The following is a 27,421-nucleotide window of genomic DNA, read 5'->3' as shown; positions in this document are numbered from 1 at the left end:
TTTGATTAGCATCAGCAACCCACAGACTGATCGATTAACTATTTGATCTTTTGAAGATGAACTTTGTACAAACCTGCAGTGTGTTTCAAGACTATATTTGTTTTACTTCAATTATAATGTTGAATGTAACTATTTATGCATTATGTTTTATGTGATGATTTAACCATTGGCTGTTTTCTTTATATAGCTTAAGTGTTAAGAATATTTTGTGATTATGTTGTTATTGATAAGTATTATATACAACCCTATGCTAAGATATATCAATGGATGCTTTTGTGGTATTGAGGAAATAGCAGGGTGTGATTTTTTATTCAAAGTCCCTGTATGAACCATCCAGAGAATAGACCTGTTTCAACACCTCAAACTCATTACATTAAGCTATGGCCTAGCTAATTTTCAGAAGTTACTTTTTCATTCTATGTTAAAGAAACAATTAGAAGCAGTTAAATATGGGAGAGCAAGTTACACTCTAGATAGCACATGATTGCCATACAGTCACTTACATTATAGATAAGCACTCACAGATATAGGCATATGGATGACTTTGAATTCCCTGTTTGGTTGGGGAGAAGGCACCAAAAGAGGTCTAACCCTTATAATGCACCCCATTGTGGTGATTTTGGTATCTGGCCCTTGTAATATGGATCTATCTCATATGGCACAGTTATACCCTAGAAGTCAGCATTGGAGCCTGGGGGCAGGATTGTGAAAGGACTATACGTCTACATTTCAAAGAGGGGGGAGTGATATGGCTTGGCTAACCCCATTTTGGTTGAAGTGGAACCCAGGAGGTGTAAGGCCAAGAGCTATAGCTCCCACCCCATTCTCACATACCCCCAACTGTTGGTATGGCTGGTAATGCGTTCTAGAGGTTTGTGTGCAGGAAAACAAGGGCAGAGTTAAACGTTGTTGCATAAATGTTATTCTTGGCATGTATACTCCCTACATACAGTGAATCCCATTGTTCGTTAAAAAGAGTTTTAGTTGTTTTTAGTACCAATTAAAAGCATACATGCAGATATACTCCACAGGCCCGAATGGAAAAGAACTGAAATTTTAAAAACAAAATGTCAAGGATTAGCCAAGCACGAAGATGAAGTTTTCTGCCTTGAATTAATGGAAAAGGCATTCAGGACAGTGATACAATTCAGAAGTAACCTTCCTGTGTTAGCCATTTAAGCAAAAAGGTAATTCAAACATAGTGTAGCAAAGCTCTCCACAAGAGGAAGAAGCCATATGAAAGTAAACTTTCAAGGGCTTCTTGAGGGGGGAATTGTAGTACATAAATCCTATAGAAATCTACGGTTAATTTTACTTGTGTGTGTGTGTTGAACAGAAATGCTAATTCGCTGACTGGCATTGTTTGTATAAAACTGTGTTTGGAAAATAACTGGGAAAATCAGGCGTTATTGCAATGTATCAAACTATGTTGCACATGTACAAGGTCAATGTGAACATAACAAGTGTGAAAAACAACTTCTAAATATGGTTATTAGGAGGAAATGGGCATGGATTAGTGATGTAATTATGATGATAATGATGCATGCATAATTAGTAAAACAAAGTTGATAAAAAGACCAGCAATGCATAGTTTTGCGAGAACCAGCCCTGACTGCTTCTCCCTTGCAAGTGTATTCAATAAACCTGTTGCATCCACTTCGGTTGTTCTCAATTATTATTAGGCAAGTTAATTGGGGATTCGAACCCAGCCTCAAGGCCCATGCCTTAGGGGCGTTTATAACAGTGGGGTTGTATAGTTTGCTAGGAGAAAAAGCTTCCTCAATGGTTTTAAGAGGGATTAGCTAAAGCTGCTAGAATGTGTGGCACACATTTCCAGATCAGGTAGGTTGTGTGAGAAGAAAACAGTTTTGCTGTTTGAATGTAGCTGCCTTTCAGAGAAAGTGAAAACCAGCCTGACTTTTTATAGCCTCTTGGCAGAACTGCAAGGAGTGTACTGTTGCTTTTTAAAATCAATGCTGCTTTAAAGTCTGACTGAAAGCCTGCCTGCTCCCTCCTGTTCAGCTTGTAAAAAAAAGTTACAAAGTCAAACACAAGTCCCCAGTGATCTCTCCTCACAAGGCAATTCATCCTGTCAAAAGTTGTCCTTAGATTTTGGGGAAAGTGAGGACTCCAAAACAGTTTCTTTAGCCATTCTAAAGAGCACTCTGAAGTCCCACTGAAATCTCTATGTAAATTAATAGTCAAGTGTCCTTATCAATTTCCAGCGCCAATAAAAGGATAACATTCTTTGGAAAATCTATGTTTTGTTTGATAGATTCAGGCTTGGAGGAAGCTATAAATGGATGTAGTGCATTCTTTAATGATTTTACAAAAAAGAAACAGAAAGCTTGAGGCGGACTTTTTGTTCTTTTCTGATATTTCTATGAATTAGTTGTAACATATCCCTACTACCATTCTCCAGTCCTCTGCTGCTCACAAGTCTGTGTCTGACCATTTAAAATCATTGCTGTTCATTAGTATTTGCACTATACCTAAAACCACACTAATCCTCTTAGAAGAGAGAGCCAGTAGTCCAAAACTGGCAAAGGATTTTACACTCCAGAATTCAGGCTTGAAATTAATTGAAGATGAGTGTCCAAGTCTGATGCATTTGGACAGGAATAAGATATATTGGTTTGCTTAACCAATCATTTAACCTGAACTGCAGCCAGAATGGTGACTCAAGGCATGATAGTTCATTTTCTAGCTTCATTTTGTTAGGACACAATAAAAGACCCTACAGGAAGGTAAATAAATTGAAACTGAATTTAGATAAGACTAAGGTGTTGATGGATGTGAAGGTTTCCCTTGTGATCTGGGGAAGGTGAGACTGTCTGCTCTGGATAGGATCATGTTTTCCCTAAAGAACCAGTCTGCCATCTGCTTAGATCAGGAATGGAGAACCTGTGGCCCTCCAGATGTTGATGGACTACAATTCCCATCACCCACACAGCATGGCCACTGGTCAGGGATGGTGAGAATGGGAGTCCAATAACATCTGGAGGGCCACAGTTTCCCTATCCCAGGTTTAGATGTTGATACCTAACCCATAAACATTAGGACAGCCTGTGCACTAAAGTGGTTAACAGACAGGGATGCCTGACAAATACAATCTTTACTAATTCTGATACAAATTAACCCATACCTATCGGATGTATGTGCTTTTTTGGATTTTGCACTTCTGCAATTGTTGTGACACCGTTTTTATCTAAAAATATATATATCAAAATACATTAGGAAGTCCATCTAAATAGGAGAAAATAAGTTTAATATATATATTTAAATGCTAAGTTTTATGTAAATTTGGAATAGAACAGTCTTTTCTGTGAATAGTCTCACATTATGTGTAATAATGCTGCAGACTGAAAATAGATTGATTCACCCATCTCTACTAACCAGCCCACACTCGACATCATAGGCTGCTGAAAGCAGAAGAAGGAACATATGATGTTTGGGTAATGGGTTGACTGAATGAAGTGGGAGGAGGGTGCTTGCCAAAGGTCTGCCATTTAGGATTGGAGCCTTATGTTCTTTGCAACATATACTTCCATTCTGATAGGTTTTCTGTAAAGATTATAAAGGATAACCCCAAGATTATATGGGATAAATTTGCACAGTTTGGCAGAAGGATGTGGATTGAAAGTGATGAGTAAATGCACATTTCAGGTAAGCACACTTACTAGGGTGTAAATCCCATTGACCTCAGTGGGATATCAGAGTAAACATATTAGTACTATATTGCAGATGAACACAATGAAGCTGATGAATAAGATCCTGCTGTGCTGGATATTACTATTGTTGGAATAGGCAAATGTTGCATGTTCACTTTAAGGGATATTTGGGGAAATATCCCATGTACCTGTTTTACCATGATGTAACTTCCTAATGAGTGGGGGTTACTTACCTGACTTCCTCCTCCTTTGTCCTGGGGGATTTTTGAATATTCTCCTTTGCTGATCTTCCTACCATTCAGAGAGGCCGCATGGCACAGATGCTCTCTCTAAGAGCATCAATACTAAACCACCAAGATGGACTGAGACTTCTATATTTTTCTTTCTTCTAAGCTAGAGCCTATCTTCTTCTGAACATGTGAAGAGGTTGTGAGTAAACATTCTTTTATTTTATCTAAAAAATTGCGTCTGTTGTTATTTATATAGAGAAAGGTGGGGCTGGTTTATATTCTCATTCTGCTGCTTGTATTTTTACAACTCTGCTAAGAAATAGGACCAACCAAATTAGTTCCTATTTCTATGTGTATTCTTATAATACCGAATAACTATCTCTAATGTGATAATGAGGGATGGAAAGATCTGACAATTTCGTTCTGAGTTGCACATTTTTCCAACCTTAAATTCAGTTCTCCACGTTTCTGCAGCAATTTGCAACTTTTTAAAAAAAGATCCTCATTAAAATTCCCCAGCATTTCAGAGTTGGATCTAGGAAAAGGTCCATGGAAGTATATTTATGCATTTACGTCCTTATTTTATATCCTGCCCCTCCTCCTGAAGAAGCCCAGGGCGCCAAAAATAAACAAAGCAATTTAATAAGAAAAAGAAAAGAATACCAGAAACAGTTAAAAACATTCCCAAACACAATTACAATTTTAAAAAATCTAAAACACAGTTACAAGTATTCTAAAATCTAGTTAAAACACCCTTTCATCAGTGATCTTCAAGTTAGAAGGGACATGGTGCCCAGAGGCAAGGAAGCTGAAGGAACAATGCAGAGTAAGCAATGGACAGGGAGACAAGAAACTGAATAAAATATAGGTGACTTGAGGAAATGGGCCAGGATACAGAAAAAGCTAGGCAGAGAGGGAATTCTGAAGACAATTCACAGCACTTTGGATCCAGCAGGCTCTTCTCATGTTCTTATGGGTGAGGGAAGGAAACACAAGAGTGCTAGGCACACCGGCCAAGAGTAGGGATGGAAAGATCTGTCAGCTTTGCTTCTCTCCGTTTCTCATTTTCCCGATCTTAGATTCAGCTCTCCACATTTCTGCAGCAATTTGCATTTTTTTTAAAAAAAGATCCTCATGAAAATTCTCCAGCATTTTAGTGCAAATTTAACATAAGAACATAAGAAGAGCCTGCTGGATCAGGCCAGTGGCCCATCTAGTCCAGCATCCTGTTCTCACAGTGGCCAACCAGGTGCCTGTGGGAAGCCCACCAGAAGGACCTGAGTGCAAAGAGCACTTTCTCCTCCTGCACTTTCCAGCACCTCGGTATTCAGAAGCATACCGCCTTCAACTATGGAGAGAGACCATAGCCATCACGGCTAGTAGCCATTGATAACCCTGTCCTCCATGAATTTGTCTCATCTTCTTTTAAAGCCATCCAAGCTGGTGGCCATTACTGCATCTTGTGGGAGCAAATTCCATAGTTTAACTATGCGCTGAGTAAAGAAGTACTTCCTTTTGTCTGTCCTGAATCTTCCAACATTCAGCTTCTTTGAATGTTCACGAGTTCTAGTATTATGAGAGAGGGAGAAGAACTTTTCTCTATCCACTTTCTCAATGCCATGCATAATTTTATACACTTCTATCATGTCTCCTCTGACCCGCCTTTTCTCTAAACTAAAAAGCCCCAAATGCTGCAACCTTTCCTCGTAAGGGAGTCGCTCCATCCCCTTGATCATTCTGGTTGCCCTCTTCTGAACCTTTTCCAACTCTATAATATCCTTTTTGAGATGAGGCGACCAGAACTGTACACAGTATTCCAAATGCGGCCGCACCATAGATTTATACAACGACATTATGATATTGTCTGTTTTATTTTCAATACCTTTCCTAATTATCGCTAGCATGGAATTTGCCTTTTTCACAGCTGCCGCACACTGGGTCGACATTTTCATCATGCTGTCCACTACAACCCCGAGGTCTCTCTCCTGGTCGGTCACCGCCAGTTCAGACCCCATGAGCGTATATGTGAAATTAAGATTTTTTGCTCCAATATGCATAATTTTACCCTTGTTTATATTGAATTGCATTTGCCATTTTTCCGCCCATTCACTCAGTTTGGAGAGGTCTTTTTGGAGCTCTTCGCAATCCCTTTTTGTTTTAACAACCCTGAACAATTTAGTGTCGTCAGCAAACTTGGCCATTAATGAACAAGTTGAAAAGTACAGGTCCCAATACCGATCCTTGAGGGACTCCACTTTCTACAGCCCTCCATCGGAAGAACTGTCCATTTATTCCTACTCTCTGCTTTCTGCTTCTTAACCAATTCCTTATCCACAAAAGGACCTCTCCTCTTATTCCATAACTGCTACGCTTCCTCAGAAGTCTTTGGTGAGGTACCTTGTCAAACGCTTTTTGAAAGTCTAAGTACACTATGTCCACTGGATCACCTCTATCTATATGCTTGTTAACACTCTCAAAAAATTCTAATAGGTTACTGAGACAGGACTTTCCCTTGCAGAAGCCATGCTGGCTCTGCTTCAGCAAGGCTTGTTCTTCTATGTGCTTAGTTAATCTAGCTTTAATAACACTTTCTACCAGTTTTCCAGGGACAGAAGTTAAGCTAACTGACCTGTAATTTCCGGGATCCCCCCTGGATCCCTTTTTGAAGATTGGCGTTACATTTGCCACTTTCCAGACCTCAGGCACGGAGGAGGACCCGAGGGACAAGTTACATATTTTAGTTAGCAGATCAGCAATTTCACATTTGAGTTCCTTGAGAACTCTCGGGTGGATGCCATCCGGGCCCGGTGATTTGTCAGTTTTTATATTGTCCATTAAGCCTAGAACTTCCTCTCTTGTTACCACTATTTGTCTCAGTACCTCAGAATCCCTTCCTGCAAATGTTAGTTCAGGTTCAGGGATCTGCCCTATATCTTCCACTGTGAAGACAGATGCAAAGAATTCATTTAGCTTCTCTGCAATCTCCTTATTGTTATTTAGTACACCTTTGACTCCCTCATCATCCAAGGGTCCAATCGCCTCCCTAGATGGTCTCCTGCTTTGAATGTATTTATAGAATTTTTTTTTTATGTTCTTAGCAATGTGCTCCTCAAATTCTTTTTTAGCATCCCTTATTATCTTCTTGCATTTCTTTTGCCAGAGTTTGTGTTCTTTTTTATTTTCTTCATTTGGACAAGACTTCCATTTTTTGAAGGAAGACTTTTTGCGTCTAAGAGCTTCCTTGACTTTGCTCGTTAACCTTGCTGGCATCTTCTTGGCCCTGGCGGTACCTTTTCTGATCTGCGGTATGCACTCCAGTTGCACTTCTAATATAGTGTTTTTAAACAACTTCTAAGCATTTTCGAGTGATGTGACCCTCTGGACTTTGTTTTTCAGCTTTCTTTTTACCAATCCCCTCATTTTTGTGAAGTTTCCTCTTTTGAAGTCAAATGTGACTGTGTTGGCTTTTCTTGGCAATTGGCCATTTACATGTATGCTTAATTTAATAGCACTATGGTCACTGCTCCCAATCGGTTCAACAACACTTACATCTCGCACCAGGTCCCGGTCCCCACTGAGGATTAAGTCCAGGGTTGCCGTCCCTCTGGTCGGTTCCATGACCAACTGGTCTAGGGCATAGTCATTTAGAATATTGAGAAATTTTGCTTCTTTGTCATGACTGGAACACATATGCGGCCAGTCTATGTCTGGGTAGTTGAAGTCACCCATTACTACCACATTTCCTAGTTTGGATGCTTCCTCAATTTCATATCTCATCTCAAGGTCTCCCTGAGCATTTTGATCAGGGGGATGATAGATCATTCCCAGTATTAAATCCCTCCTAGGGCATGGTATTACCACCCACAATGATTCTGTGGAGGAGTCCGCCTCTTTGGGGTTTCGAGCTTGCTGGATTCAATGCCTTCTTTCACGTATAGAGTGCCACCGCCACCAATACGTCCTTCCCTGTCTTTCCGATATAGTTTATATCCAGGGATAACCGTATCCCACTGGTTTTCTCCATTCCACTAGGTCTCCGTTATGCTCACTATATCAATGCTCTCCTCTAAGACTAAGCACTCCAGTTCTCCCATCTTGGTTCAGAGGCTCCTAGCATTAGTGTACAGGCACTTGCAAGCAGTGTCTCTCTTCAAGTGTCTTTGGCACTTTTGGTTTGGCCTGTGGTAATTTTGCTCTTCTGAATTTATATCCTGTGCCCCTGCTCTCACAATGCCTACTTCTAGGCCTACCCCTTTTAAAATTCCATCATTTCTTTGGTCTTTATCCCAGGGGGGAGGTTTATTCCGAACCGGACCTTCCTCAGCTCCTGTTGGGTTTCCCCCCCTCAGACAGTTTAGAAGATGCTCTGCCACCTTGTTAATTTTAAGTGCCAGCAGTCTGGTTCCATTCTGGTTCAAGTGGAGCCCGTCCCTTTTGTACAGGCCCGGCTTGTCCCAGAATGTTCCCCAGTGCCTAACAAATCCAAACCTTCCACCCGACACCATCGTCTCATCCACGCATTGAGACTGCAAAGCTATGCCTGTTTGGCTGGTCCTGTGCGTGGAACCGGTAGCATTTCAGAGAAAGCCACCTTGGAGGTCCTGGCTTTCAGCATCCTACCTAGCAACCTAAATTTTGCTTCCAGGACCTCACGGCTGCATTTCCCCATGTCATTGGTGCCAACGTGCACTGCGACCACTGACTCCTCCCCAGCACTGTCTACCAAACTATCTAAATGACGGGCGATATCCGCAACCTTCGCACCAGGCAGGCAAATCGCCTTGCAGTCTACAAGCCCATCACACACCCCACTGTCTATGTTCCTAATGATTGAATCACCCACTACAAGGATCCCTCCACCCCCCCGGAGATATATCCTCGGCACAAGAGGATAGCTGCTCATCCCCCAAGGAATGGGTCCCTTCTAAGGGATCATTTCCCTCTCCCTCAGCTGGATGCTCTCCTTCCCTGAGACCATCGTCCTCCATGACAGCAGAAGAGCTATCATCCTTGGAGTGGGATGTGACGTCCTTCCCCAGCACACCCTGTGAAGCTCTCATTTGGGGCTACCAGCAGAGAGGAACGGCAGGTTTATTCTTACCCTTTACACCTCTCGCACAGATCTCCCTAGATCCCACTGCTAGGGAGCACCACCAGTCACTTTCTGTAACCCAAACTCCCAGAGACTTTGCCTAAGTCTCTCTATAGCTTGTTACTTTGTGACTGAGTGCCTATGCTGTTTCCAACCCCCTTGTACCTTTATATTTAAAGCATTCAACTCTGGGTTGCTCTGGATACGTGACTTGTTACAATCTCTCCCTTCATCGCTGCCACCATTAGATACAGTTTCTGTTCAGCCTTGGTAATTACCTTGCCCTCCCTTCTGGTCTGTATATTCCCCCAGCCAAGGATCAAGCCTTTGGTAAACCAAACAAGTATTTATTTAATATCAGAAATAACAAGATTACTTAAGGAATGTTTCACAAGCGTATGGTTTTATCTATATTCTGTTAGGTACTTAACTTCTTACTAATTGCCTCAGAACTCCGACTCAATCTCCACACCACCAAACCTCAAAACCTCCAACCTCTCTCTCAACCTCTCAAACACCCCCTCCTAAACACTCTCCCAGATTCAACTGTCATTCTTCCATTTATACTCCCAGTCATTCAAACGCTCAGCCAATCATCCAGCATTCTACTGCTCATGTACTCCCCCCTCCTCTTTCACTCTGCTTACCATATGTCTTTTATATAAACAGCACTTACCATATTTACAATATAAGCAGGAACATCACATGGGACACAGCTATAACGTCCTTGAAGGCCTCCTCCACACACCTTTCTGCCTCTCTCAGCTTTTCCAGGTCAGCCACCTTGGCCTCAAGGAAATGAAGTTGTTCCCGGAGAGCCAGGAGCTCATTGCACCAGGAGCACACCCACAACTTCTGTCCAACAGGCAGATAATTGTACATGCTGCAGGCAGTGCAAAACACTGGAAAGCCCCCACACCCCTGCTGGCTTCTTACCTGCATAGTTTTGTTTAAGATTTATTACGTTAATGGGTTGGAAACTGCGGTTTAGTTGAGGTCAGGGAACAGACGGGCAGAGTGGGGGGCCCTGGCCTCCTCGCCCTGCTGCCGAACTCGCTCTGCTGCTTAACTTGCCTTGACGCTTTGTCAGCTGGGACCTTGACGCTTTGTCAGCTGGGGTGCCCCCTAGCTCAGGTGCTCTGAATTTATATGTGTGGCTGGTCCCTCCCAGCTACTGCTGCCAGCCAGTGATGTGTTAATTGAGGCTGATGGTTTAACTATCAGCTGGGGCTTAACTCTTTAGGATTATCTCAGGCTTCCTTCTTTTGAAGGCAGGCTTCCTTCCTTAGCGAGGGGGGGCTGTTTAAAGACTTTGACTAGTGGTACTAAGAAAGGTTAACTAGCTTTTACTCTATTTTTATTTTATTTGCTGACAACAACCACTTTTATCAGTGCAAATTCCCCTGTATTTTTAAGTGGTGCCTTGCACTCTGGCCTGGACAAACTAGACTAGCTTTTGGCTGCTTTTAATCTAAGCAGGGGGCTGCGACTTCCAGGCGAGTCTTTTTTGTTTTTTGTTTTCCCACCTAGAACAGCCTGACCTATCTTTAACCTAGGGAAACAGAGCTTGTGGTTGTGTTTAAGGAAGGCTAAAGCTGCCCTTTTTAGCAAAGACTGAGCTGACTCTCTCCCTGTATGTATTGGTGGAGTTTCCTTTTTCCCCTTCTCTGCGACTGGAATTTAGCCTTGTTTACAGTGTCCCTGGAAGCTTTCCTGCTAGGGTGGTGTTGAACACTAGCTTTCTATAGGCTTCCTTCTCCTAGGATCTGTCTTCTAAGATATAGGTTCTTTCAGGATTTGGCTCCTAGCTCAGGGTGACCTTAGGCTGCCCTTATTACTTATTCTCCTACTAAACACATATTTATAGGCAGTTTTGACAAATGTACATATTTGTGCAAGCCATTTCTCATCATATATTGCATCTGCTGCCCTGAGCGCCTCCTGGGAGGAAGGGCGGGATATAAATGAAATAAATAAATAAAATTCCTGCATGTTATTTTCACTCATATATTCATTTTTATGCACACTTTCATCTCATAGATGCATTTCTGTAAACATTGTTTAGTTTGCGAACTGCAATGCAAAACTCGAATAAATGTGAATTTTGAAAGATGGCTGTGTTTCACTTCTCATGTTGTTTTGGAAGGTGGGAATTTAATAGATTCCACTTGAAATGAGAACTGAATCAAAATTCTTGCCCATCTAGCCAAGAGACAGGATGTCTAAAAGAAATGGTTCCTAACCTTATAAGCTAGATCCTGATGAGGGCATTTTTCTACTTGTGGCATTTACTGTGTGTCAAAGACTTGTCCCCCTTGGCTCCCTTGTCCTTTGTTCTCCAAGGGGGTATCTTTGCTTCTGGGAACAGTCCCACCTCTCTGGGTTGCTGCTTCCCAGGCAAGCTCTTCCTCTTCCAGGAGTAATTCCGTAGTAACTGCCACCACCTTTCTTCTGGCCAAGTTCCTTTCTCTGAGGGAAGGGACCTCAGAGCCCACTGCAAATTCCAAGGGATTAACCCTAGTCAATTAACAGTAACAGTGGTGTTCAGCAGTCAAAGAACTAGATTTAGAATCCTCAGTTCCAATCCAATACACACCATTTATAAAAGGGTATTTTATTTAAACGTAAATGAGTTGGTATTTACAAAAGAGAGCAGCGGTTTGTTTCCTTAAAGATAATCCCCCACAGATGGGTTACATGAGGCACAGTGGCATGACAAAAGGGGAGAGGTTCAATTCAGACAAAGGAATACAACAAAAGTCTTTCTAAGCTAAGATCCTATACTTACAATAGATCTGCCTGGTTCCTGCAAAAGGCTTTGTCTGTCGCATTTCAGGCAGGTTGAGTAGATGGAAAATAGGGAACTCTCTTGGAAGTTTATCCTTCCTTTTTTTATGGAGTTTAACAGTCACCAAAGAGGGGGGGAAAGCAAACAGTCATCTCCCACCTCCGCAGGGTCTACTACTTTGAAGCCTTTGAAGATAAGGGAGCAAATTGCTTGTCTAACCCTGAGCTGTGGATCTCCCCCCCAGTAAGGAATCCTAGGTAATCATGGGCTCCCAGAATTCTCTCTGGTGGCCCATTTCAGCTTGACCAAAGTTAGCTATTCTTGACACTGTGAGCCACGCATAGTCATTCAGTCTGTTAGCGGAGGAAGTCTTGCTTGTGGTCCTGTCCCCAAGTGAGGTCTGCAGGGCATGGGTGCATAGAAGGGCCATCTCTGTGGTAGCAGCACTCTCCTGCAGAATAACTCCCCTGCCTGAGGTGTGTCATGCAAGACATTACTGACATTTTGACAACAAGTGAAAGCACCCCTCTTTGTCTGGGCTTTTGGGAGGGGTGAGGTTTAGTGCTGATTGGAAGAATTTATTTTACTCATTCCATACGTCCATATAGATTTTTTTCAGTTATGTTTTATGTATGGTAAGGTCCTGCAGCCTGTGAAGTATGGTTAAATATGGTTTTAATGTTGTATGTGTTCCCACCCTGGGACCTTTTGGTGAAGGGTGGGGGATAAAAGTGCCAAATAAATAAATAACAAGCTCATTTTTTGGCTGCAGATTGTTTGTCCCTCTGGAAAATGTCATTGATCCCAGTTCTCCAGCTCCCCACCCTACTCTCAGCACCCAGAACAGCTGACTGGCATAATTCCAGCTTCTTTTCCAGCTCTATGTATACTGGGTTGAAGAACCTGATTACAGCCCTGTAGACCTCTCCATCTGGCCCCCAGGATTCTCCCCAGGCCACCCCCACCCCAGGCCACATGTGATATGCTGCCCCTATTCTGGGATCTTCTTAAGTGTTTTTGCCTGGCTGGAACATTTCCTTGAACTGTGATAATGCATCTTATTTGCCTAGCTGGCAAACAGAGAGAGGTGTGTGTGTTTCAGAGGCTTTTGTAGGGATAGAATGTAGCCAACTGTACAAAGGTAAGAATCACATCCATTGTTATGCCCTCTTTTTGCCTCTGGTTCTGGCCACCACTAGCATGTGGCCCCCAAAAGGTTGATTGTGAGGGAATGCGGCCCTTGGGCTGAAAAACATTCCCTGTCTCAGATATGCACACACAATTTATCCATACTGCATGTTTCACATATTGTCTTTATCTTGCCTCTCCTTTAAAGCAGAAATTCAAGGGGAAGGAATAATCCCCTCAGGATACTTTAATGCTACTGTAGTTTGGCAGACCCTAAAAAAATAGCGTTGCTAGTATTATTACACATTAGCACTTTCCATTAATGCACTGTAAATGATTAGCTGCATTTCATAAGTGTTATCTTTTTTCTGTGGATAAAAGCTTTTTAATAAACAATCAATATGTGAGTTAACATCGCCCAGAGAGCTACCAAAGTCATCTCTTCCATCTGTAGCCATTTTTAAAATTGAGTTTTCATGCATGCCAATGTCAGCAGTTACAAGAAAATCAGCAGTCAAGGTCCCACAAGTAAACAAGAAATTCAAAAAGTAGTTTCCAGAACTCCCCCCTCCAAGTTCGAACGTATCAGCAGTGATATTTTGAAAACATCAGTCAATCAGGTTTTTGAAGATGTGGTTCAAGGGCCTGACCTGACCCGACCCCAATAACATTTCTCCCCCCTCCCACCCTGACACTCCAGCGACAAGAGAAAAATAAGCAGGTGTACCGTTGGAGAGGAAGAGCCCAGTGGCCAAGAAGGATACAAGAGGGCCCCTCCCTGGTCATCAGGTCAATCATTTGAGCAGAGTGGAGATGCCACCCCCTCATAAACAGATCTGTATCAAGGGGAGGGGACCTGTGTGCCTATGTGGGTGTCCTGCATGTGTATGCATGTGAGTGTATGTGTGGGAGTGCAGGGTGGCCTGCCCACTTTTGGCCACAGCCATCAGTAGCATGCAACACAATGAATGTGCCCCTTTTATAAAGCCATCCCTGTTTTAAGAGAATGATCAGGACCAGTTCAACCATTAGGCAGAGTGAGGTGACCACCTCAGGCAGCAGGTGCTCACAGGGGCAGGGAGTGTTAGTGTAGTGTCCAAGACCAAACCTCTTGGTGCCACACAGCTTACCTTCTGGCCCCTAAACTAGCCTGCTGCTCTCAGGTGCAGTTTGTGTGGGAAGTGTGGGGGGGTCCATATTGCTCTTTGCTTTAGGCAGCAAAATCTTCTGGGCTGGCACTGAACCAAGGGACCTATAAGCCTATGTTGCTTACCTAAGTTGTTGTTGTTATGTGCCTTCAAGTCGATTACGACTTACGGTGACCCTATGAATCAGTGACCTCCAAGTTTGGATACTCTGTTCACAGGGTTTTCATGGTAAGAGGTATTCAGAGGTGTTTTACCATTGCCTCCTTCTGAGTTTGGATGCATCTTAGTCTGGTGTCTCAGCTTTGACCATTCCGCCTTGGGTGCCCCTGCTAGGAGTCTAGCCTCTTGGTCTAGGCTCCGGGCAGCATTGCTCTCAGCTTCTTCAGCACTCTCAACCCCCCTTACCACATTAAGGTGTGCATCCTAAAGGGGGTGCTTACCTAAGACTCCATGCTAAATTTGAGGGAGGGTGGCCAGAAAATCTTAATAGATGTGCTCAAACATCAAAATATTTTAAAAGTGACTTGCAAAATAGGCATGGTTGCAAAAACATCTGTTCCAAAAGATAACAAAGGTGACTCAAGCTCCAATCATGAATACAGTCATGGATTCAAAGGCCCTGATCCAGTGGGGAAAGAATGTGTCCACAAAAGATGACTGATGTGTGTTTTCCTGAATCCTGAAGTGGGATGCTTTGGAGGGATTTTGTATTTCTCAGAAGTTAAACAGGATCTCTACAAGTCGATGCAAGTTCTAGCAGGGATCCCTGAAGCATTGTGTAGTACCTTGGCAATGCAGGTATTTTTAAAAAACAAAGCTTCAGACAAGCATTGAGAATGAAAGTAAGCTGACTATAATACCATAATATTGGGATGGGCTGATGGAGGAAGGGAGAACAAGCACCACCGAGAGGAAAGGGAGAGCTCTGGGTCTAGCTTGTAGTCAGTGGGAACGATTTTACTAATACTTTCCAATCCCAGTGCTTTGGGGGAAGGAGCAGCTTTGCAAGAGCAAAACGTATATCTCTAAGCTTAAGAAAGATGCCAGGATGGGAGGGGAGAGGCTTCTGATTTGTTTGAAGTCAAACCAGACTGTTTTACAAAGTGTTGCTGAATAAAGGTCTGAACTGAATCTTGTGGTTGGTGCACACGCCTCCTAAAATCCCTATATAGATTCATATGCAACTATATGAAGCTTCCTTATACTGTGTCATACCTCTTTTGAAACTAGTCCAGCCTTCCCTAATCTAGTGCCTTCTAGATATTTTGGACTATAACTCCCATCAGCCCCACCCAGCAATGACCAATGTTCAAGGATGATGGGTGCTGTAGCCCAAAATGCCTGGAAAGAACAAGGTTGGGCATTACCACCTCATGTGATTACTGTTGTGTAAATGGAGAAAGTGAGGTCATGCACCCTGGCTCCACTATCCTCCTCACATCACCTTCATTGCTCCTGATGTTCCAGGATTCTAAATAATGTGGGAGGATCCTACACGAGTACACAATAGAGATGTTCAGCCCTCAACACATGAAAAGCTGTGGAAGTAGTGACAATGATGCAAGGGAGGGCTGGAACCAGGAAAAACATCCTACACTTTCCCTCCCGTTATGGTAATCATATGGAGGGGAAGAACATCTGTATATATTAGTTATGTGCATTGGCTTTCTGTGTACCCCAAATAACAAAGTGAGCTGGATGATTCAGGTCATGACCTCACTTTCCTGAGTTGGATTGCACCATTAACAAGCTGTCTCAAGGTAGATCAGGAACCCCCTAAGCTTCCGAGTCACTCTGTGGCCTCAGTTTTTCTAAAAAGTTAAATGTACAACATTTTCTTTCTTTTTCCCTTTTTCTTTTCTGAAAAATGAAACCAAGCTGACTGGGGAAATACCCAGAGCTTGAGAGGGGAGGAGTGAAGACTTATCAGGGAGGGGTGTTAAAAGGTGTAGCTTTTAATCACAATGACTTATTGTCTGAGGCCATTCCAATCACAGTGATTTGTGGAAGGGATGCTGAAGTAAATAAACAGAGTTTTTCTTCATTTGAGTCATCATTTTTGTATACAGATTTTGGCTGTGAGGGCAGGGCGTTAGCATTAGTTAGGCTACTGGACTGGACTGCTTCTTTCTTAATAGTTGTTTTCCCTAATAAGCAATTGAAAATATAGTTCCCTCTTTTTTCTTCAATGAGGGTAGTTCCAAGAAAGGAGGAGGAATTCTTTTTTTATGATGAGGGTAAAATCACCTAGCACAATAGCCCCGGTCCTATTTGTCTGAAGTTTGGCAGGTCTCGTACTTAGGGGACTTTCCTAATCTTCTTTGTTTCAAAATGATTGTCTGCAAAAACTAGGGGAGGAAACCTGATTTCTATTTTTTCACCCCACAGTGGTAAAGTGTGTCTTTACAGGAGAATAGCTGCACCTATCTTTCTTGAAATTTAGAGAATGCTTTCCCAAGGTGCAACTATACCTACAATTTACATTCAATTCTGGCAGAAAACAGAAAAAAGTTAGAGACTTTTTCTTTCTTTTTTAAAATAAGCTTCAAAGGTTCCCTGCATGAAATTTGACAGGCTTAATTATCTCTCAAGAGACTCCTTTGCTTGCAAAATTCATCCACTTATTTGTAAAAGGACAAAAAAGTTTTCACCATGTTTAGATTCCCCATTATAGTCAATGGAAGAGGGAGTGAAACAGAGCTTTAGATTTAACAGATCAAATCTGGACCTGAATAATTAAAAAATTGAAGCAGCAAAAGCTGCATCTAAAACAGTCTGGGCTGCATCAAAATGCTACAGATACAGTTATAAGGTAAATCTTGTGGTTTAGCATTTATTCCTACTAGACTGAGGCAAAAGACTAGCGGCATTTACAAAATTAGTAGGGGAATGCACAAGCCCCAAGATTTGCCTTGTATCTGTTCCTGTGCATTTTTGTTTTTAAAAAAACAACAGTCTGCTTTTGAGTAATCCTTTGCACTTTCTGTTTTGATCTGTTATTCAATTCTGGCATCACTCTGTAAAGCAAAGCTCTGTGTTCCCCATTCACTATAATGAAGAATCTAAAAATGACTATAACTTTCTGACTTTTGGCCAAAGTGGATGAAATTTGCAGGCCCAGGAATCCCTCCAGAGTAAATTAAGCCTGCCTAATTGCAGATAAATAGGTCCAACAATATTTGTAAGGGAAGTAAAGGAGAGTCACTTTCCTTCATAATCCCTTATTTGGGGGCTGGCTCTTTATTACCTTAAAATAATTAAGAGGTGGCCAAGCAATGCATATTTTTACATTACATGTACAAAATGTGTCTTTGTACTAGGGCCATGCACAGACTTCCCTATCCATCCTGTCACTCCAATCCAGAGGGGGGGCATCATGCTGACCCACCCTAGGTTAACCTGGAGACCACCCATCCTGGCTCAGAGCCACTCCCAAATATGTTTTGAGGAGTAGGCCTCATGTTTAATTAGGGTAAAAACCCTAATTAAACATATGTTGGGAAGGGGGAGAGGAGAGGAGATGTTGTGTCTCTTCTCTCCCCCAACTAAGAGCATGGTCAATTTTTCCTTTGAGATGCTGATGGAGTGATCCTGGCTGATGCTGTTTTGCAAATGAAAGCCCTTTGCAAAATAGCATTCCCCAGGATTGGTCCCCTAGCGGATCACTGCTCAATAGGCAGAAAAGAGAGCCACGGCTACCTGTTCTTCCTGCCTGGTGCACTGCCCCCTGTGATAGCTCTGGACTCACTCTGAGTCATCAAATCTATCTCATAGTGATCCATGGCTATCAGAACCCAACTCAGTTGAGCTCCAAAAATGTCTATATGAGCCTAATTTGGCTTGGGTGTCACCAAATCTAGTGCACAGCCCTACTTTGTACATTTTTAAAAACTTTGTAGCTTCACATCAGCCTTTCCTTTCTGGTGTTTGCATTCTTCTATAGACTTTGCAACATGAGGCTGTCCAAAATGCTGTCTGCAGGGGTCTGATGAGTTCTGGGGGAGAAGGTTTTGTTAGCATAGAGCAAGGTAGCTTTTTAAAAAAACTTAAATGAAGCTTTTAACTTTTAAAAAATCTTCCACTTCTGTGCTTTGAGAAAAAAACAACAGCTCTTCAGTGCTCCACAGGCAACATTTTTGACCACCTCACCTCTTGCAAAGTCTATGAATGGAGAGAAATATGAAGATAATATACAGAAATAGAGCTGAATCAGCACAGAATGTTGGCTATTAAACCGAGAAAGCAGAGGTTAAATTTCCACAAGTGAGCTACGTGACTTAGAAGCGAAAGTTGGCAGAGCTCGAGCCATCTTCAAGGACACGTTGCTAAGCAACCTAGGCTCGGGCAGCTGGCCTTATCTATATAGAGGGCCAGCAGACACTTGTGAGTGTGGGGGTCGAGGAGTTTGTACAGAGAGAGCTTGTGATATATTGTCAGTAAAGTGACTCTTAAAACTTATTGCTTGTCCGGCTCATTGCTTCAACTGGCATCTAGCCTGTCAATATACTGTTCTGCATCCTGGGCATCTGCTTGCGCCAGATACAACATCCAACACAGAAAAGCATACAAACAACACCAGAGAAATTGGTGACATTGTGGGGGTCACAATCCAACTTGCGGAGGAGGGTACTGACATTGTGCTTCAACTTGGGGAGAGACCCCAAGATCACCCTGCTCTGCCTTATTATTCATCCCCCACATGGAGCCAATGTACACCCCTATAAATCATAAGTGGCTAGAGTGTTCTACCTAGTCTGGGAAAACCTAGGTTCAAATCCCCACTCAACCATGAAGCTAACTGGGTGACCTTGGGCAGGTTACCATCTCTGAGCCTAACCTACCTCATAGGACTGTTGTAAGAATAAAGGAGGGGAGTTATGTCTACATAACATCCTTGGAGGATGGGCAGGATAAAAAGGTAAATCATCATCATCACCATGAATCCCCTTGCTGAGAAGTGTCAGCATTGTGTATTTCCATCTTCTGGAAAAAATATTCAGAACGTGCATTGGAGAATGAAAAAGAAAGGATGAGTCAAACATTTTTCCCTGTATACCTAAAGTCAGACTATGTTTATGATTAATTTTCTTGCCATTCTTTTCCTCTGCAGTACACCAACAGTGGGGAGGCTGTTCTTCTGCTCTACAGGCATAATACAAATCAAATACAAATCAAAAAAGAGGAAAGACAAGAAACATACAGGGGGAAATAATGGCATTACTTGAAGTCCAGGGGGAATATTTCTGTAAGAGGGCCCTTTATACCTTTAATTTTCACATACAGATCTAATTATCCACCCACTAGATTCCAAGGCTCATCTAAAGAAACCAATTACTGCTTATCATTCTGAAAGCAAGCAAGTGACTTAAACAATATTTAAATTAAAAAATACCCCCATTCCTGGATTGCTTGATAATAAAAAAAGTGCAGTAATGTAATTATGGCTAAGTAAGGTTTGATTCTCCAGACGGCTCATGAGAATTTCATTTCACAATAATTTAGGGAATATACACAGAGAGCCCCAATCTTCAGTGCATTAAGGGATGCTGAGGGGGAAACACTTGATACTTGCTGTTTATGACGGATAAAAGTAACAGCTGTCTTAAATACTCTTAACACATCAACAAGTCCTCCAGGAAATGTTGCAAACTTTCAGCACTTCCATCATTTTAATGATCAATTACCAAAGAGGATGCAAGTTTTTAATGTGTAGCTTAATACTCTTTCAGAATGCAAACAAAGCAGCCTTGACACCAAGCTTTTCTAGATTGTTTCTTGTAATTGTTTGGATATTGCAAGGCATTATGGATTATTCTAATAGCACAATTCTAGCAATGGCTATTCAGAAGTAAATGGATTGCAGCCTAAGGGCACAACCCAATTCCCCTCCTCCAACAGTGGGGTTTGCAGAATGGCGGAGCCACCACTGCATCCACAGCCCAGCTGCTCATGGCAGCCACAGCTGAAGGTGGTGGCTGGGCAGGACAATGGGGCCTGATCCCTGCACTAGTGATAGCAGAAAGAACAACTTGGGATCCATCAGATCCTACAGTGGCTCAGTACCACCCCCTCTCCACTCTTGGAACTCCTCATCGTGGGGCCTTCTTCTGGAATCCACTGGCAGGGATACCATCAGTGGGGTTCCTGCCCACCCAAATGGTCAGTGGGAAGAAGGGAGAGGTTAGCACCAACAGAGTGATGCTTGCATCACTGAGTCATCAGTGGCCATTGGGAGGGTGGTTCAGCTGGCCGAATGCAGAGTCACTTCCACCCAATCCAACCCACCCTCAGCCCAGCATAAAAAGGTGGGGCATTGGGTTGATTGATAAGATGCCACCACTAAACTTGAAGAATGGGGTCATCTTAAAGCCAGAAGTACTATTCAAAGTAACAAGGGTTTACATATTGATGATTTATGTGTTTTTATGCTTACAGTATGTACTTCCAAGTGGATTCCCATTTCAGAAGCTTATGGTTCTTCAGCTGAACTGCATCGTATGCCTTTAGGTGTTGGACCAAGGGAATGTGCTCCCCACTTCCCTGACCTATAGGAAGTTCTAGGTTATGCTCAAAACTTCATACCCACCAAAACATTTCTAAAGTGGCATGAGAAGAAAGCAGAAAAATTGAATCCTATTTTGCAGGAGAAGAAAGATTTTGAGAAATTGGAGCACAGCTTTCAGTACAGCACTAGATCAGGGACAGTAGGCACCCAATAGAGTTGGTCTATCACAGAACTGATTGAGTGGCTTACCTCCCAACTTTTCCACTGCTGCAACCTGCTGTATATTTTGCAGATATACAGGTTGTATATGGAGTAGCAGGCAGGCAAACAAGCAACCAACCAACCAGATAATGCTAGTCCTTAAAGCATCAGTTTCCCTAAAGCACAGAGCATGCCCTTTGAGCCCCCAAGGCTCCTTCTTGACAACTAACCACAAAATGGCATGATTCCTGGGTGATCTTCTGTCCAGGCAAGCCTGCTTGGCACTGTGTACTTTAAGATCATCCCCTCCTATTCTGCCCTCCACAGATGTACCAAGTATGTTTGGGATCATATAACCAAACCATCGCTTTGCAATGAGAATGAGAGTAATGCAGGTCAGTCCATGTAATTATTTCATTTTGCTTCCTCCCATATTAAGATTATTCTCACAATCAATTTAGCAGTATATAGATATATCCCCCACAGGAAAGGTTTGAATCATGGCAACAGTTTTGATGCTTGGCCTGGTATAAATACATTATCCACCCTTAGACTGCTTTTAGAAAGAAAAATGAACCCCCAGGATTTATGGTAACTTTTTGATAACTCTCACTTATTATGTTCCCATAATCAAAGTTATTTTGTTTCCCTCAGACACCAGAAGAAGAGAACCTGAGGTCTTCTTGATGGTATTGAGCTATGACTAACATCAACCCTGACATTGACCATGCTTGCTTGATGGGAATTGGAATCCAATAACATCTGGAGGGCCACCCCTCTTCTACATTTTCTTATAACAGAGCTTGTGGTAATTTTACACTTCAATCCTAAATCTACTTACCTGGGAGTAGGGATGTTAGAGAATTCCAACAAAAATGAAATGGGAGTAGAAATTGCTAATGTTTGCTTATTTGTCCCATGTCTGAAACAGAAACCAGTCCTGTGAATATGTTCACTGTTTGCTGTTGTTGTTGCTGCTGTCAAGCTGCAAATGCAACTGCTGCAAATGACATGTATTTGATTACATTCTGGCCCCCCTTTGAATTGCATTTCCATTGGATTAAAATGAATGGGGTGGAATAAGATAATGACAACAACATTTACATAATTAATTACATAAATTTTGTAAGTTACATAATTTCATCACAGCAGACAGAGAGGTATATGCTTTAATTTGGATTTCTGCATTGAGCAAGGGGTTGGTCTCAATGGCCTTATAGGCCCCTGCCAACTCTACGATTCTAATGTAATTTGTGGCAGAAGATGACCTGCAGTGGAACAGAAACAGTGCTGCATGTGACAAGTACAGGGCAAAATGGAAAATGATGCCTTCTTACATCCCTACCTAGGAGTAAGTCCCATTGAATTCAACTGGACATTCTTCTGAGTAGACATTATAGGATTATACTATTAATCTGCCTTTCTCTCACATTTTATTTTATTCTTTTTTCAAATTCCCCAAAATCACATCTCATGCTTGTTAGAAAATCTTGAGCTAATGTAAATCTTCCCTGTTGTGTCAGGACACTTTTATCATTTCTCAAATAGTATATGTACCACAAAATAGCGTTGAAGTTACTACCTGCAGAGCCTCTGCAAGTTTCCCTGGGGGCGAAAAGGAATGCTTCCAAAGATCAGATTGATGTTTACTCTATTTGGATGAAATTGCATTTTGCAACATTTAGAATCAGGCATAGAGTCTGATGTCAGATGCCACTCAGGTCATTGCATTGATGAAAAGAAATTGACAAGGCTAGTTCAGAGGAGGCTGTAACTATGTGTTAGATGAGTCTGTTATAATGCCCCATAGACAGTATTGAATGGAATAAGATTGAATCCAAGTAGGTTTGAAAAATAGAATTTCATTGTAAATGCTTCAGAGAAGAAGCAATTTGCAGAAAGTATGTTACTTGTTAAACCAATTTTTGGTGAAGATTATATCCAGCTGAAATTCTCTTAGCATGCAGGGAATTTGATAATACTTTAGAAAGGAGTAGAAGAGAGAAAATGTATCTGTTTTAGAAATGTCTGCTAACCTATATAATTTTTTTAAACAGCTATACTTCTGTGGGTGACCTAAACATGTCCTGTTTACTGGCATGCTATCAAGGGCTGACAACATTACATTGTGAGTAGCTTCTCCTGATTTCAGTATGACTTTACCACATGTAACTGAGGGCCACATTACAGCTGAAGCCAATCGATGGAGACATGGTATACAAAGTAAAATGCAGAAGACACCTAATAAGGAAATGCTTCTACCAGGAAAACACCTCCAGAATTTTTTCATTTGAAATCTCCTTACTTAACAGTGCTGGTTATTTTTAATTTCAGTCTGGAGAAATGTCTCCAGATTTAACAAAATTTATTTGGGCTCCCTCAATATTTCTCAGATTTTGGGGGGGGAGGACAGAGTGAGGAGGAAATTGTGGAATTCGCACCCCATAAACGTATTGTATAGCTTGCATTGTATGCTGAAGATGGATGTCTTTACTCTGATCTTTGATGTTAAGGTGGTTAAAGTATTTTGTTTTGTGGGACCCAATTCTTTTGCTGCAGTTGAATTTAGACTGCTCTGCTTAATTTGGAACAGTTTTATGTGTTTTATAATTGTAATCATTTTGTGGGTTTGCTTTTTTTTAATTGCATAGTCTATTGTTACCCATCTTGGGACTTTATGGTGAAGGGCAGGTAAGAAATCAAATCAGTGAATGGATTTTGCCTCTGATTTTGTTTTAAATGAAATCTGGTGAAAACCTTGGGAGCGTGGAACCATCCTGAGGAATTTCACTACTCTTATAGAAGCTCTTCTCTTTTGGCTTTCCTCAAAATTCCTCTTTGACTGCAGAGGGATCTCTAATTTTGATTTAAGTGAAATTTTGGTGGCAACTCAAACAACTGTTCTCATGACAAATATAAGTTTCTCCCCTGAAAAAGCAGGATTCCTGATCGCTTGGAGAAAGCCTTTGCACAGACAACTGCATGCATGCAGGGACTCATATAATACACATTGTGGAACTTGGGGAGCCACAGTCCTATTTCTCACGTACACACACGTTTTCATTGAGATTCTGTACACTGCATAGATATATTTTTATGAGTTTACAAGATAGAAATGAAATAATGATGATGTTCATGTTTTAATTTTTAAAATATTTATATCCTGTCTGCATGAATCTCACCTAAGGCAACTAACAAGTACAAATATATTAGTAAACAGTCATAACAATTAAGTGTAGTAGCACTTGCTGCTTTAATAGGGCCAAAAATATGTAGAATGAGTGCAGGTGCCAACATCCAAATTGGTGTCAGTGGCTTATTTTTGAGCCATGCCAACTGAGATTGTTCTGAGCATGTGCAGCAGTTTGTTTTTTTCTGAACAGTGGTGCTATCCCTCTGGGTTCTTCAGACCATACTTCCAGCTTTAATTGACATCGTAATTGAAATAGGCCCTAAAAGGGTGGATCTGTTGGTTGTCCAAAATCACAAATCGATACATGTCTGAAGAGCTTGTCCATCAAGTCAAATGTGGACTATTACCACCAGATTGTGATCTGCCAGATGCTTGACAGCTTCCTTGATTTTGCAGTCGCAGGGAGAGTGTGGCAGGAATAACAGGTTTATACCGTCTCTGACTGGCAGCCATATATGGCAGGTGGGCTGCACTTGGTTTGATAGGTTTAAGTTTGCAGTCCTAATCTGATTGTTTCACCCCTTCCCAATCTGAAACCTCTTTAGTATCAGGCAATAAAACAATCTGGAACAATACGATGTTTGTGATAGAATTATAATGTTTTAAGAACCAGCTAATTTTATTGTGGAATTGTACAGCTAATTGTGAGACTCAAGACTACATAGGCAAGAACCCCCAGAACCTTGTTATTTGGACCATCCAATTTTTAAGAAGTCACAATCATTCCTTCTATTTCTGACATTTGGGAATGAGTGCCTATCACTGCATAGCCAAAACAGCACCACCCAAGCACAAGAAAAAAAAATATTAGCAGGTTTGGGGGGAAACCCAAGGTTTGAAGAACTAGAAAAAATATTTAGGGGTGGAAGTTAAGGGGAAAACACAAAACTGCCCAATGAGACTGAGCATGTTCAGCAGCCACCGAGTACTGAATAACTATTTGGGAGAGGGGGAGAGATAGAAAAATAGGGGGAAAGTAATAGAATGGAGTATCCTGTGAAAGGACATGGCTGCCTGGCTGAAAATTTTATAGGAGCACTCCACACGGCAACACTTCGTTATAGGTCTCACTTCTCAGTGTTTATTGACCAAATCTCAGCAAACTGACTACAAACCTAACGACTAGCGCTCTGACATTGTGAGACCGCCATGTGAGTAACCCATATTTGCTTACAAGATCAACTCTTAGTCTATCCAGGACATTTGCTTGCTCACTCACTTCCACTTAAAAGAGTACCTGTGAGATGAGGTTCTTCATCATTGTCATCACAGCCACAAACTGGTTGAAGTTCCCTGTTTTGTCTGCCCAAGAGACTCTCCTGCAGAAGAAACTATCAATCTTAGTGCCACTGAAATACATGCTATTTTCAGCAGGGGTACAGCAAAGGGAATAATAAGGAAAATATTTCTTCAGTACAAAGTTTCTTCTGACTTTGGTTACTATGTACTGGAGAAAATACTAGTAGGCCATGTATTGAGCTTTAGTTACTTTGCAAATGACATCTCTAGTAGACAATAGGGCTGTGCAACTGATTTGTCAGAATCACAAACTGAATCAGACCTATTTGTACCAAATATCCATAGGCTTGAGGTACCTACAATTTGCTACAGAGCAGGTTGGGTGGACCCAGATTGATTGGTAGCAATTTGTGCTACTTTGGAACAAAAAACAGCCTCTCTAAAGCCAGACAGACTGTCTCTAAAATGTTGCAACTGTTAATTACAACACTATATAAGGCGTACACCAGGGTGACGAAAGCAGGAGGAGGGGAGCTGGACTTTGCGCACTGAGAGCTCTAGCTTCTAATCCAGGGCTAGAATCTCACCAGCAGTCTCCAATCATACTGGTTGGTGGGAGGAGGCATGGTGAAGTCTTAAAATGTAGCAAGCTCACACTGCCTTCACTCTTTTGTAAGTTCTGTCTCTTAGAAACAGTTTGGTGGCATTTGTTCAGCTTGTATTTTGTTTCCTTCACAGTACCCTGCCCAGCCTTATACCTGTGTGTTTTCCATCCTTTCCCAGTCAATCCCAGTCCCATCCTTATACAAACATAAAAATATATTCGTTTTCTGTGTTTTGATTTTAATTACTTAGGCAGTATTACTTTTTTTACCCCCCCCATTTTTACCCTAGTTTTTTAGGTTAGGTTTGCATTTTATTTACAATTGTGTGTCACGAACCCACCCTTCACCAGGGATTATCTCTCCTGACACCCCACGCTTGGTTCAGGAAATCCCCACCCAGCAGGACACTTGCCTCAGCCTGGGTCAGATATGTTCTCTGCACCACAAGCTTCAGCCCTTCCACCTTTTATCCCACCCAAAAGGTGGCCACTGGTGTGCCCTATTAGCCCCACAGGATGTAGGTAGAGGAGTTAAATAGGATCCTGGTATGGTAGCACACATGATCATGCAGACATGGAGGAATTTAAATGAACAAAATAACTTTATTAAAATACAAGTTGTTAAATAGTATATTGATGTATGGTCCCTATCTTCCCTACCTGTCCTATCCCCTCTAACTAATATGTAACACACCCTTTCCCACCCAGCTCACTCCCACAACACAAACTCTCTCCTTCCACTCAAAATCCCAACAACCAAAAACTTCTTGCCAAAACTAACTGTCTTTTATTCAAACCTCTCTTAGAACTCTCACTTACACACACCCTCCCACCTGGCATCTTACATCACCCATACTCCCAGGCATTCCATTAATTCCTTCAAACCCGTAACACATTTAATAACAGTTCCCAGCAAGTGGTTTCATTACACTTTGTTGTGTGTGTGTGTATGTGGAAGTCTTGTGAGTACATTGTACACAGTCAGTTCACAAGCAGCACCTATACAGTGTAATATTACATGCATCAGTATAGAAGTTTTTCATATATAAAAAAAATTGTTTAGAAAAAAAACCCAAATTTTTAAGGTGGCTAGTAGAAACCTCCGCAGCTTGTTGTTGTTGTTATGTGCCTTCAAGTTGGTTACAACTTATGGCGACCCTATGAATCAGCGACCTCCAAGAGCATCTGTCATGAACCACCCTGTTCAGATCTTGTAAGCAGGTCTGTGGCTTCCTTTATGGAATCAATCCATGTCTTGTTTGGCCTTCCTCTTTTTCTACTCCCTGCTGTTTTTCCCAGCATTATTGTCTTTTCTAGTGAATCATGTCTTCTCATGATGTGTCCAAAGTATGATAACCTCAGTTTCATCATTTTAGCTTCTAGTGACAGTTCTGGTTTAACTTGTTCTAACACCCAATTATTTGTCTTTTTCACAGTATGAAATTTGTCAGAGTTAATACCCTCTTGAGGGGCTATGATGTCTCCAAATTTCATGCACTCATGTGAAAAATACAAAAAAGTTATGGGTGCTTTGGTTTCCAAATACAAGTGAATGGGAGTACAAGATTTGGATTTCTAGATCCATGCTTAGATTGTTTTGGGTCTGGATTAATCAAAACCGA

At 41.8% G+C, this 27,421-nt stretch overlaps 1 long non-coding RNA gene across 1 annotated transcript in view; it reads left to right on the top strand.

The window, feature by feature from the left end:
• LOC133387988 (uncharacterized) overlaps positions 1 to 27,421 on the top strand; it is a 54,341-nt gene that overhangs the window by 4,603 nt on the left and 22,317 nt on the right. The window contains exons 2-3 of the long non-coding RNA XR_009763612.1: positions 21,418 to 21,571; positions 22,821 to 22,891. This is a non-coding gene — a long non-coding RNA (uncharacterized LOC133387988). The remainder of the gene's footprint in view (positions 1 to 21,417; positions 21,572 to 22,820; positions 22,892 to 27,421) is intronic.

Source organism: Rhineura floridana, chromosome 6, assembly GCF_030035675.1.
Source record: "Rhineura floridana isolate rRhiFlo1 chromosome 6, rRhiFlo1.hap2, whole genome shotgun sequence".
In the NCBI taxonomy this organism is placed as follows: Eukaryota; Metazoa; Chordata; class Lepidosauria; order Squamata; family Rhineuridae; genus Rhineura; species Rhineura floridana.
This window is presented reverse-complemented; position numbering and strand designations above follow the sequence as displayed.